This window comes from Neoarius graeffei, chromosome 5, assembly GCF_027579695.1.
Source record: "Neoarius graeffei isolate fNeoGra1 chromosome 5, fNeoGra1.pri, whole genome shotgun sequence".
Lineage (NCBI taxonomy): Eukaryota > Metazoa > Chordata > Actinopteri > Siluriformes > Ariidae > Neoarius > Neoarius graeffei.
The window spans coordinates 91,362,756-91,375,493 of record NC_083573.1 but is presented as its reverse complement, the minus strand read 5'-3'; the positions used below and the strand labels follow the sequence as shown (position 1 = coordinate 91,375,493).

The following is a 12,738-nucleotide window of genomic DNA, read 5'->3' as shown; positions in this document are numbered from 1 at the left end:
TCTGCTCATGAAACTCCACAGACAGCATTCAATGAATCTGGAGGGCCAACAGAGTTTGCAACACGCAAAATCACGAGTCGCCTTCAAAGCTTCCTGTATTTGTTGGATATCAGCATGTTGTTGGCCATCAGAGACTGCACAGTCCAGGAGGGCCATAGAACAAATCCCAGCTGGCAGATGAGTGTCTTCGAGCTGATGGCGTTCCTCGCAATCCTTTTTCGAAGGGCTGCCAAGGGCTACATTGGTGCCATGCAACTCATGTGGGCCAATAGATTCGGCAACCCAGATATCAAAGCCATAATGCCCCATAACCGCTTTCTTGAAATAAAGCGGTACCTTCGTTTTGACAACAAGGACACCCGCAAGGAGCGCTTACAAACGGACAAATTTGCAGCAATTTCAGACATCTGGCAGGAGTTTGTTCAGAATTGTGTGTCATCCTACAGTCCAGAGCAACATGTTACCATGCATGAGCAGTTATTTCCTTCAAAGGTTCGTTGTCCCTTTCTGCAGTACATCGCATCCAACCCTGACAAGTTTGGAATCAAGTTTTGGATTGCAGCAGATCTGGACACAAAATACATGTGTAATGCCATCCCTTACTTGAGAAAAGATCCCACTTGTCCAACGGGAGAGAGGCTATCAGAGAATTTTGTTTTGAAATTGATGGAACCATTTACCGTATGGACCAGGGAGGGGCTGTAACTATGGACAATTTCTTCACCTCTCTGTCTTTGGCTAACAGACTTCTTCAATGAAAAACAACTCTGCTTGGCACCATCAGCAAAAATCGTCAGGAGCTACCAGCAACTGCAAAGGAAACCTCGGGGCACCAGTTGTACTCCACACAGGTGTTCACATCCGGAAGTGCCTTGCTGATGGTGTTTGCAACAAAAAAAAGAAATATGTTTGTCTTCTGAGCACCATGCATTAGAAAGTGGAAATTGTGGACACCCAAAAGCAAAAACCAAACACTGTTGTTGATTACAACCATTTCAAATGCAGCGTTGATATCATGGACCAGAAATTACGCAACTACTCGGTGCGTGCAGGAACACAGAGATGGCCCATGGCTGTGTTTTACAACCTGCTTGACATGGCTGTCACAAATGCACATGTCTTGTACACAGCATGTACAGGATCCAAAGAAAGTCGCCAATTTTTCATGCTGGAGCTTGCAGAGGAACTTCAAAACAGGCTTTTGCAGGAAAAGGCACAAGGGGAAGAACACAAACAGCAGCGTGAGATGAAAGTTTCTCAGAAGAAAAAGACACAGTGCCAGGTGCGCATACTCTGCAATAATAACAGAAGCACTGAACTTTGTGTATGCCGCCACAAATACACCTGTGGCAAATGTACCGTAGGAAAGACTCACCATGGGAATGTGGAAACTGCTAGATGGGACAACTGTATGCTACATTTATGTGCTTTGTATAGCCTCCATGTGTAGTGAGCCTGCTTTTCTTAGTGTGAAATACGGTAAATGTTTATTTTCTTCCAGAAGTTATACCATCTGTGGTTTTTCCAAGCTGAAATTGTGTTTTTTGGGGCACTAATTCCAGTCCTCTGTCCTCTGACATTGTGAGCTTGGCAGAGTAAATTGTCATTGAAATTAGGGTGTAACGTAAAACCAAATTACCATTCATGAATAGCAACCTCAGTGGGGGGTGGAGTGGCTGTTCACAATACAATGGAGACAGTTAGCACCTTGAGAGGAGTACGCAATTTTTGCAGAGAGGAGGGGGCATGCAGCAGAAGTGAAAATCTCTGGGCCTTTTTAATGAACCATATTTATCACATACAGTAACACATTATCAACAAAGAAAGAAAAAAAAACAATGCCAAGGATCAGGAAAAGAACCACAGCGCTGTGATTAGTTGGGCTATCAATGACTGACAGAGCCCCGGCACGTAACTAAGCATTATAAAGTTAAAAAATATTATTTTTATTGAAAAAACAAGAATGTAATGATTTCTAAAATTTCTAAAATGATTTTACAGAACGAAATTTTCTGCTTTAATCCACATTTGCTGGTGTTGAGCGTTTTTTTTTTTTTGCTTCTCAAAGTCATCTCATCACAGATCACTCGCTGCTGGAGTGTGCGAGCTTCCCTGCCCCCATTTGTTGAAAATCTTCTGTAGATGTCGGGCTTTTATATTGATTTATTATTATTGTAATTGTTAATAATTAAATGTGATAAATCTGGTTATTAGGAACAAAGGAGGGCATAGTGGGAAATGATACGGTAACTGTCTCTTGTCGGTTCAAATACGATACTGTTTTGTGATTACACTGTACGGGTATGTGTGCACATTTTAATAAAAATAGACAAATGGCATGAACCTCTCTACTGTCTCTTATTACACTAAAGAAAGGGCCTGGCCGAGTCATTGCGTATTACTGAAAAAAGAAAGAACGAATGATACACGGATTGTGTATCATTCGTTCTTTCCATTTTTAATTGGCAATCAAAAAATGAAAAAATGACTTGTTTTTCATTTCAATTTTAGGCTCATATAAAAATAAATATGAAAAACCAGTCATTTTTCCATTTTTTTGTGTTAAAATAAAAACAAATAACCAGTCACTTTTTCATTTTTTTATTTTTGATTGCCATTTCAAAATAGAAAGAACGAATGATGCACTGATTCAAACAATTAAGCTATACGGTACTTTCATCACAAGCATGTTGTTTAGCATGCCCTATAAGGCCTACTTCATGAAACATTAATCAGTGGCTACATTCAACTTGTAATAGATTTCAGTAGTTAGTAAAGTCTTATAAGCAAAAAAAAAAAGTCCGTTTTCAGTCATCCCAACATTGCCACTATTTAATATTGTCTAGCCTATTTGAAAGCAGGACCTACATGTAACACTAAAAAGTGCACAGTGCTTCATTGCAAGAGTCACTTTTTTTAAATATTTATTTTTGAGCGAGTTTGCCTTTGTTTAACCGTAGCTGGTATAGAGGTTGGCAGAAAACAGGGAGAGGGTGAAAAACCCAAGGCAAGAATCAAACCATATTTCAGGAGTTACCGGTACAAGACATGTGCAGGAACCACCAGACTACCAAGACCCACAGCTTTGCCTGCTCCTGCACTGAAAAAAGTAACCTACCATATAGAATTTACCCAATAAATCTGAGGTAACAATTTGCCTTGACTTGTCTGGGGTAGATTTAATTAATAACTGAAATAAAAAGCTAGGAAATACTTAAATTGGGTAAAATTTACCTCATGTATCTATTCAACAGCTACTTTCTCATTGAAATTGGGTAAAATTATCTCTTGTTTGCTAGTAGGTAATATCTGATAATTACTAATCAAAGGTAATTAATATCAGGTAATTCTTCTTAAGCACAAGACATAAAACATAATTAATCAAGTGCCCTGAATTGTACACGTACAGTCATTCATTTTCTGTACCCATGAGCTATCTCAGGGGTAACCCAGACACATTCACACCTCTGGGCTATTCAGAGTTTTCGCTTGACCTTCTCTAGGTCTAGAGACTGGGACAGGAACCCAGAGCACCCGGTGCAAAGCCTCACAGGCACGAAGAGAACATGCATGCTCCAGACATAAAGGCTGCCGGTCACCCACCAGGCTCAAGCCCAGACCCTGCTCGGTGAGAGTTGACACTATTAACCACCGCAATATGATGTGGTAAATGTAAAGTGTCTAAAGGCACTTAATGAAATGTTAGTCATATGTAGCACATTTGCTGTAAAATATAACATATGTTTTAATGCTAAGAAAACTGCCTGTATAAAATTTGGATCAAATGTGAAGGGTAATGAAAAGGTTTATCTGGATGGATCTGTGATCGAGTGGGTTGATTATGTTAAACACCTTGGTCACTATGTGGACTCTGACCTGCGGGACAACCGCGACTGCACTGTGAAGAAAGGTGTTTTTAATGCTGCTGTAAATAAACTGGTTGTATTATATGGTAAACTGCAAACATCTAATATTGTGTATCTGTTTCGCACCTTTTGTTGTTCTTTTTATGGATCTCAGTTGTGGGACTTTTCGTCAACTGGTTTTAAATCTTGTTGTGTTCAATGGAACAAGGCTTTGAGGAAACTTTTATGTTTACTGTACCATACACATTGCTGGTTATTAGGACCAATAACTAATCAACTGCATATTTCTGTCCAACTGCAAATCAAGTCCCTCAGATTTTTGTATAATATGTTTTATCATGTAAACCCTGTTGTTTCGTACATTGCAAAGGTTGCTCATTCATGTGCTATGTCTCCACTTGGTAGAAACATTGCTCATCTTCGTTATGCATATGACACTAATTTTAATGATGATTTGCTGTTGAATATCCGTCGGATACACAATGCATATGAGTTAACAGCTGACCAGAGTTCTATTGTCAGCGTGTATCATGATATGTCCTCTCAATCTGTGGTCATACCAGGTTTCTCGAGGGAAATGTGTGATTATGTTATGAATAATATATGTGTAAATTGATAGCTTGAAATTTGTTAACTGTTCTTTTCTATTTTTAATTTTTATGTTGCTGTTAGTTGTACTTAGAGTACAAAATAAAGACATATATAAATATATAATTCAGTACAAAGCTGTGCTTTCCAGTGTAAAATCGCCTGGCTATGAGTGGCAGTGTACGTGCTTCCAAAGAAAAGTCTACTTACTTAAGTCGGGGTAAAATGCCTTGTAAGCAATTTATGACGGGAATGAGGACGTGCTGACATTAAAGCCGGACGTTGCAAGCATTTGACTTTGGTGCAGACCCAGCAAATTGTTTCAAACTGAGCAAACACAAAATAAGTTTCTGTCGCGGAGATGAGAGACGGCTGAGGAACGAGCCTAGCTATTTTTGAGTGGCTGCCCTTTTTCACCCTGTTGTGGCAGAGCCCCAGTGGCCTAATGGATAAGGCACTGGCCTCCTAAGCCAGGGGCTGTGGGTTCGAGTCCCATCTGGGGTGTGAGGTCAGCAGAGTGGCGCAGTGGGAGCGTGCTGGGCCCATAACCCAGAGGCTGATGGATTGAAACCATCCTCTGCTAGCTGGTGGTCTTTTTACTCCAACATTTTCCAGAAGGCAGCTATTGCAGGCTCCAGACCCACAGAAAGTGAGAGGTCAGCAGCGGGAGTGTGCCGGGCCCGGAGATCGATGGATCGAAACCATCTTCTGCCGAGTCTGCCAACTTTTACTCCAACGTTTTCCGTGACCCGGTGATTGTGGGTTCGAGACCCGTATGGGGTGTGCAGAGTGGCGCACCGGAAGCACGCTTGGCCCAGAGCCCAGACACCGAAACAGTCCACTGCTCTTTCGAGCCACTTTTCTTCCCAAAATTCCCAGCAGAGGCCATAAAAGTCATCTATCTGTCTTACTAGAAATTTGGTGGCTGGCCTCGAAAATTGTCCATCAGGAGGCCTGATTTTCAGTGCTCTGTTACTAGTTTGCCATTGGTCAGTGCTTTGTATCACGCAGACAGGCACATAGGCATTATGGGAGTGAAATAAGGCCCACCTCATCTACCAATTGTTGTCACAGTATGTTACCCATGTCTTTGAAGAACAGAGCTCTTTGGGCAGCAAAGATCCTGGTCAGTGAATCAGGAAAAATCAGAGGGATTTCATGGTTTTCTAACTTTTTTCCACATGTTCTTCTTAAGCACAAGACATAAAACGTAATTAATCAAGTGCCCTGAATTGTACACGTACAGTCGTTCATTTTCTGTACCCATGAGCTATCTCAGGGGTAACCCAGACACATTGACACCTCTGGGCTATTCAGAGTTTTCGCTTGACCTTCTCTAGGTCTAGGGACTGGGGCAGGAACCCAGAGCACCTGGTGCAAAGCCTCACAGGCACAAAGAGAACATGCATGCTCCAGACATAAAGGCTGCCGGTCACCCACTAGGCTCAAGCCCAGACCCTGCTCGGTGTGAGTTGACACTGCTAACCACCGCAATATTATGCGGCCTATGTAAATTCAGTACAAAGCTGTGCTTTCCAGTGTAAAATCGCCTGGCTACGAGTGGCAGTGTACATGCTTCCAAAGAAAAGTCTACTTACTTAAGTCGGGGTAAAATGCCTTGTAAGCAATTTGTGATGGGAATGAGGACGTGCTGACATTAAAGCCGGACGTTGCAAGCGTTTGACTTTGGTGCAGACCCAGCAAATTATTTCAAACTGAGCAAACACAAAATAAGTTTCTGTTGTGGAGATGAGAGACGGCTGAGGAACGAGCCTAGCTATTTTTGAGTGGCTGTTTGTCATTGATCCGTGCTTTGTATCATGTAGACAGGCACATATACATTATGAGAGTGCAAAATGTCTTCCAGGCTCACAGAAAGTGATATATTAGCAGCGGGAGCCTGCTGGCCCTAGAACCCAGAGGTCGATGGATTGAAATCATCCTCTGCTAAGTCTATGAACTATTACTCTGTTTTCCATGAGCCAGTGATTGTGGGTTTGAGATCCATGTGGGGTGTCAGCTGAGCAGAGTCATGCAGTGAGAGCATCCTTGGCCCATGTCGTCGCTCTTCAACCAAAACTCCCTTCATTGTTTATAGATGCTCTGGGCCTTTCAACTGCATCAGCCCAATAATTGGAACAGGAAAATATGTCAAATTGATCGACAATATGTCATGGCCTCTTATCTGGCTAATGCAGACAGCAACTGGCTGACAACAAAGCATTTAAACTTAGCAAACTTAGTTTATGTTAAATAAAAGGCTCTCATAGAGATTATAAATCTATGAAATAAAAGCTTGCTCTTATTCTGTGTCTGTACATGTGGGGTGAGTGAGGGTTTCACATCGGTGTCGTGGAATTGTGCTTGGCCCAAACCCTTGCGGTCAACTGATTGAAACTCTTCTCTCCAACTTCCATGGTTTTGTTCTATTTTTCATGACAATGCTCTTCAACACAAGACATAAAAAGTAATAATTTAGAAATGAGTGCTCTGAATTTTATACAGTCTGTATGAAGCTCTATTTTTCAGTACAAATTCCAGAGTACTTGGTAATTACTATATTTCATGTAAAGAAATGCCAATTATACCATAAAATGACTTACAGATTTTGGGTATTGGAGAAGAACTGAAATAGGTAGGGTGTAAACTGTATATTCAAAGAGATTTCAATACCATATCATCAAAATACTGTCACACTTTTATTGCAACTGTCATTTACATGTCGGCAAACATTAGTTTTTGTCAGACAAGTTGTAAGGACAATATAAAAATTCTGATTTGACCACAATGATTTTGAATTCTCAAATTGGTTTGGTCCGAAGGTGTTGATTAATTTTCTATAACAGCAGCTCTGACAGTAGTTTCGGCTCCAAGTCAAATCACAGGTCAAATTGCATTCATGTCTGTCAGTTTTCAGGGGAAAGGCTTTAGGACAGATGACTTTCCGCTTTTTATGTAACAAGACAAATAACATTTAGTGAGAGAAAAATTGAGGCTTGTGAGAAAACCATTATTCTAACTTGTTCCAAAGATGCAACATTAATGTAGCGATTAACAGACAATAAGTATGAGATGTTATTCAATAACACTGTAGCAGTGGGGGCGTGGTCAAGTCTGTGAATGAAGGGCGGAGTCAGGGAAGGTAAGTGGCAGAATCACTGCACCTGACATGAATTAACCTGTGTTTGTGTGTCTCCCCCAGTGACTGCGCCCTATAAAAGGAGAGAGAGAGCAGAGAAAGGGAGCTCTCCCCAACCTGGACACTTGTGTGCATGTGTGTGTGTGTGTGGGCAAGTGAAGTAAGCCGCTGAAAAGCGCAAAATAAAGTTTTTTGTAAGAACTCAGTTCTGGCCTGCCGTGCTTCTGTGCTCCACCCATCTTCAACTATTTCTACAGTGGTGCTGAAACCTGGGACGGAGTTCAGAAGAGAACAGCCTCATGGAGTCCTCCCCCTTCAAGGACCTGGTCCATGCCCTCACCACAGCCCAACAGAACCAGCACCAGGCGCTGGTCACCCTCCAGAAGGAGCAGGAACAATGGTTCGAAGCCCTGGTGCTGGCACAACAGGAAGATCGCCAGACGTTCTGGCACTTACTCGCATCAGCGGGGTCCACTGTCACCACCGCCGCAGACCCTCCCCACCTCACCCTAATGAAAATGGGTCCATAGGATGACCCCAAAGCCTTCCTTGCTCTTTTTGAGCAGGCAGCAGAGGCATGGGGTTGGTCGGTGGAACAGTGCGCGGCACGCCTCCTCCCCTGCTAATGGGCAAGGCACAGCTGGCCGCGCTACAGCTCCCCGCCTACAGCCGGCTGGTCTACGCCGACCTCCGCAGGGCCATCCTCCAACGTGTGGGGCACACCCCGGAGCAGCAACAGCAGTGCTCCCACGCACTGCGCCTGGAGGAGGTCAGCCGGATGTTCGCGTTTGGCCAGCAACTCCGGGACACCTGCCGGCGGTGGCTGAGGGCCAACAACCACGTCGAGGGAATCATCGACCTGTTGGTGCTGGAACAATTCATCGCCCGACTTCCGGAAGGAACAGCGGAGTGGTTCCAGTGCCATCGCCCGGTGTCATTGTATCAGGCCATCATGCTGGCAGAGGACTATATGGCGGCTGTTCCGATGGCAGGACAGCGTGTCTCCTCTTCTCCCCTCTTTTCTCTCTCTCTCTCTCTCCCCTTCTGTTCCTTGTCCTCGCCCCATTCCCACACCACGGAGGCGGGGGCCGGCTCCACCCCAGCCGGCCCGCCGCACCCGCGGTGCCCTACCATTTCCTACTTCCTTGTCTGTGTCTTCCCCCCCTCAGGTGAGTGAGCTCCAAAACACCAGTGCAGAAGGAGAGCCTGGGCCGGTATGCTGGTGCTGCAGGGAGCCGGGGCACCTCCAGCCGGCGATTATCAGCGATGGAGGTGGGCGCGGTGGTCCGGATCCCCGATGCGCCAGGGACCGCCCTCAATCAGGCCGGAGCGTATCGCATACCGGTGAGTATCCAAGGGGATATGTATCAGGCTTTGGTGGACTCCGGCTGTAATCAGACCTCAATCCACCAAAGCCTGGTGCAAGACAAGGCATTGGGGAGAGCACAATTGGTGAAAGTGTTGTGTGTGCAAGGGGATGTTCACAACTACCCTTTAGTGTCAGTCCACATTGTATTTTGAGGGGAGAAATTTAGAGTAAAGGCAGCGGTTAATCCTCACCTTACCCACTCGATAATTTTGGGGACTGATTGGCCGGGATTTATGGAATTAATGGCACATTTAGTGAAGAGTGGGGCCAGCCATAATTTAGAGGGGGGAGGTCCCATTGTGGCATTGCCAGGAGCAGCTATCACAGAGCCGTCTACGTCATCACCGTGTCAGAGTGAGGAGCAGCAGGCTCCTCCTCCCTCTCTCGGGGAATCCCTCGTGGATTTCCCATTGGAGCTGTCGCAAGACGAAACTCTGAGGCATGCGTTTGACCAGGTGAGAGTAATTGATGGTCAAACGCTCCAGCCAAATGCCACACCATCCTTCCCCTATTTCTCCATTATTAAGGATAGGCTATACCGAGTGATTCAGGACACTCAGACTAAGGAACCAATAACACAGCTTTTAATCCCAAAGAGCAGCCGGGAATTTATATTCCAGGCAGCTCACTTTAATCCCATGGTCAGACACTTGGGGCAGATAAGACACTAGCCCGAATAATGGCCCGGTTCTATTGGCCAGGGATTCGCAGCGATGTCCGTAGGTGGTGTACGGCGTGCCGCGAATGCCAGTTAGTAAATCCCGCGGCCATTCCAAAAGCACTTTTGCACCCTTTGCCATTAATCGAGACCCCGTTCGAAAGAATTGGGATGGATCTCATCGGGCCATTAGATCGGTCAACACAAGGATACCGCTTTATTTTAGTTCTGGTGGACTATGCAACGCGATATCCGGAAGCAGTGCCTCTTTGCAATATCTCAGCATGTAGTATTGCAGAAGCACTCTTCCGCGTCATCTCCCGAGTCGGAATCCCCAAAGAGATTCTGACTGATCAAGGCACTACGTTTATGTCACACACACTGTGAGAATTGTATGGGTTACTGGGAATTAAGCCTATCTGCACCAGCGTTTATCACCCACAAACGGATGGCTTAGTTGAACGGTTCAATCGCACCCTCAAGAACATAATTCAGAAATTTGTAAGCGAGGATGCACGCAATTGGGATAAATGGCTCGAGCCCCTGTTATTCGCAGTGTCAGAGGTCCCACAAGCCTCCACCGGGTTGTTCCCATTCTAATTATTATACGGGCATAAGCTGCGTGGCATTCTAGATGTGCTGCATGAAAATTGGGAGGAGGGACCTTCAACAAGTAAAAATGAAATTAAATGTTATCGACCTGTGTGCCAAACTCCACACACTCACGCACCTAACCCAGGAGAATTTGTGGCAGGCCCAAGAACATCAAGTCTGTCTGTACGACAGGGGCATGTGCCTTAGGAAATTCACACCGGGAGATAAAGTACTCGTGTTGTTGCCCATGTCGAGCTCTAAATTGATCACCAGGTGGCAAGGACCCTTTGAGGTCACACGGCGAGTCGGGGACATCAACTTTGAGGTGAGGCGAACAGACAGGGGTGGGATGTTACAGATTTACCACCTCAATCTGTTAAAACTTTGGAACAAGGAGGTCCCCGTGGCGTTGGTGTCAGTGGTTCCAGAGGAGGTGGAGCTGGGGCAAGAGGTTCAAAAAGGAAAATTGACATTGCCCACCGCTCCGGTCCCCTGTGGAGACCACCTCTCCCCGACCCAACTCACAGAGGTCGCCCAGTTGCAGACAGAATTTTCTGATGTGTTCTCGCCCCTGCCCGGCCACACCCACCTCACAGAACACCACATTGAGATGCCCCCGGGGGTAGTAGTGCACAGCCACCCTTACAGACTGCCCAAACACAAAAAAAGGTGGTTCAGGAAGAACACGAGGCCATGCTCGAAATGGGCATCATCGAGGAGTCCCACAGTGACTGGAGCAGCCCGGTGGTCTTGGTTCCCATGGCCGACGGGTCGGTCCGGTTCTGTGTGGACTATAGAAAAGTCAACGTGGTGTCTAAATTCAATGCATACCCAATGCCTCATATTGATGAGTTGCTCGATTGACTAGGCATGGCTTGTTTTTGTTCAACACTGTATTTGACAAAGGGATATTGGCAGATCCCCTTGACTCCGCTATCCTGAGAGAAAACGGCCTTTTCCACACCGTTTGGCTTACACCAGTTCATCACACTTCCTTTTGGGCTGTTTGGGGCGCCCACTACATTCCAGCAGCTTATGGATAGGGTCCTCCGCCCCCATGCCACCTACATGGCCACATACTTGGATGACATCATTATTTATAGTAATGACTGGCTGCAGCACTTAGACCACCTAAGGGCCATCCTTAGGTCGCTGAGGCGAGCGGGTCTCACAGCCAACCCGAAGAAGTGTGCAATTGGGCGGGTGGAAGTACGGTATCTGGGCTTCCACTTGGGCAATGGGCAGGTGTGTCCCCAAATCAATAAGACAGCAGTGATTGCAGCCTGCCCAAGGCCCAAGACCAAAAAGGGGGTGAGACAGTTCCTGGGGCTGGCTGGCTACTATCATAGGTTTATACCTAATTATTCGGATGTCACCAGCCCACTGACTGATCTCACTAAAAAGGGGGCACCAGATCCAGTCCAGTGGATGGAGCAATGCCAGCAGGCTTTCTCTGAGGTAAAGACTGCACTGTGTGGGGGGCCACTGTTACACTCCCCTGACTTTTCTCTCTCCTTTGTTTTGCAGATGGACATGTTGGACAGAGGGCTGGGGGCTGTTCTGTCCCAGGAGGTGGAGGGGGAGGACCGTCCAGTGCTGTACATCAGCCAGAAGCTGTCGGTGCGCGAGGGCAGGTACAGCACAATAGAAAAGGAATGCCTCGCCATCAAGTGGGTGATCCTTGCCCTCCGCTACTACCTGCTGGGGCGCCCTTTCACCCTCTGTTCAGACCACGCACCCCTGCAGTGGCTCCACCGCATGAAGGATGCCAACCTGCAGATCACCTGTTGGTATCTGGCACTCCAGCCATTTAAGTTCGAGGTGGTCCACAGGCCGGGGGCACAGATGGTCGTGGCGGATTTCCTCTCCCGTCAAGGGGGGGGGGGGGGGGGGGGGGAGTCAGTTGCAGGCTGGACGGCTCCCCAGCCTGAGTCGGGCGTTGGGGGTATGTGGCAGCGGGGGCATGGTCAAGTGTCAGTCTGTGAATGGAGGGCGGAGTCAGGGAAGGTAAGTGGCAGAATCACTGCACCTGACGTGAATTAACCTGTGTTTGTGTGTTTCCCCCAGTGACCGTGCCCTATAAAAGGAGAGAGAGAGCAGAGAAAGAGAGCTCTCCACAACCTGGATACTTGTGTGCGTGTGTGTGGGAGCGAGCGAAGTAAGCCGCTGAAAAGCGCAAAATAAAGTTTTTGTAAGAGCTCAGTTCTGGCCTGCCATGCTTCTGTGCTCCACCCACCTTCAACTATTTCTCCAAACATATTAATAATTTCTTGCAAATGTTTTTGGGATAAGAGGAATAAAATATTTTGGGACATGCTTTTATCGGAAAACAATCAATACGGTACCTTTGCAACATAGTGGGTTGCATCCCATCACCCTGTTGTTGATAATTTTCCTATAATAGCAAATTTTAGCCCACAACTTTTTTGAAATAATTTATCATCTTAAATGTAACTATCTATGCTAAAATGATCCCAAAAATATGACAGATTTTCAACATCATGTTCAACTGAGTTTGATTCAA

General features: G+C 45.9%; 1 non-coding gene across 1 annotated transcript; it reads left to right on the top strand.

Moving 5' to 3' along the window:
- Positions 1 to 4,885: 4,885 nt before the first annotated feature.
- Positions 4,886 to 4,958, top strand: trnar-ccu (transfer RNA arginine (anticodon CCU)). The gene has a single exon. It is a non-coding gene; the product is annotated as a tRNA-Arg (tRNA).
- The last annotated feature ends 7,780 nt before the right edge of the window (positions 4,959 to 12,738 follow it).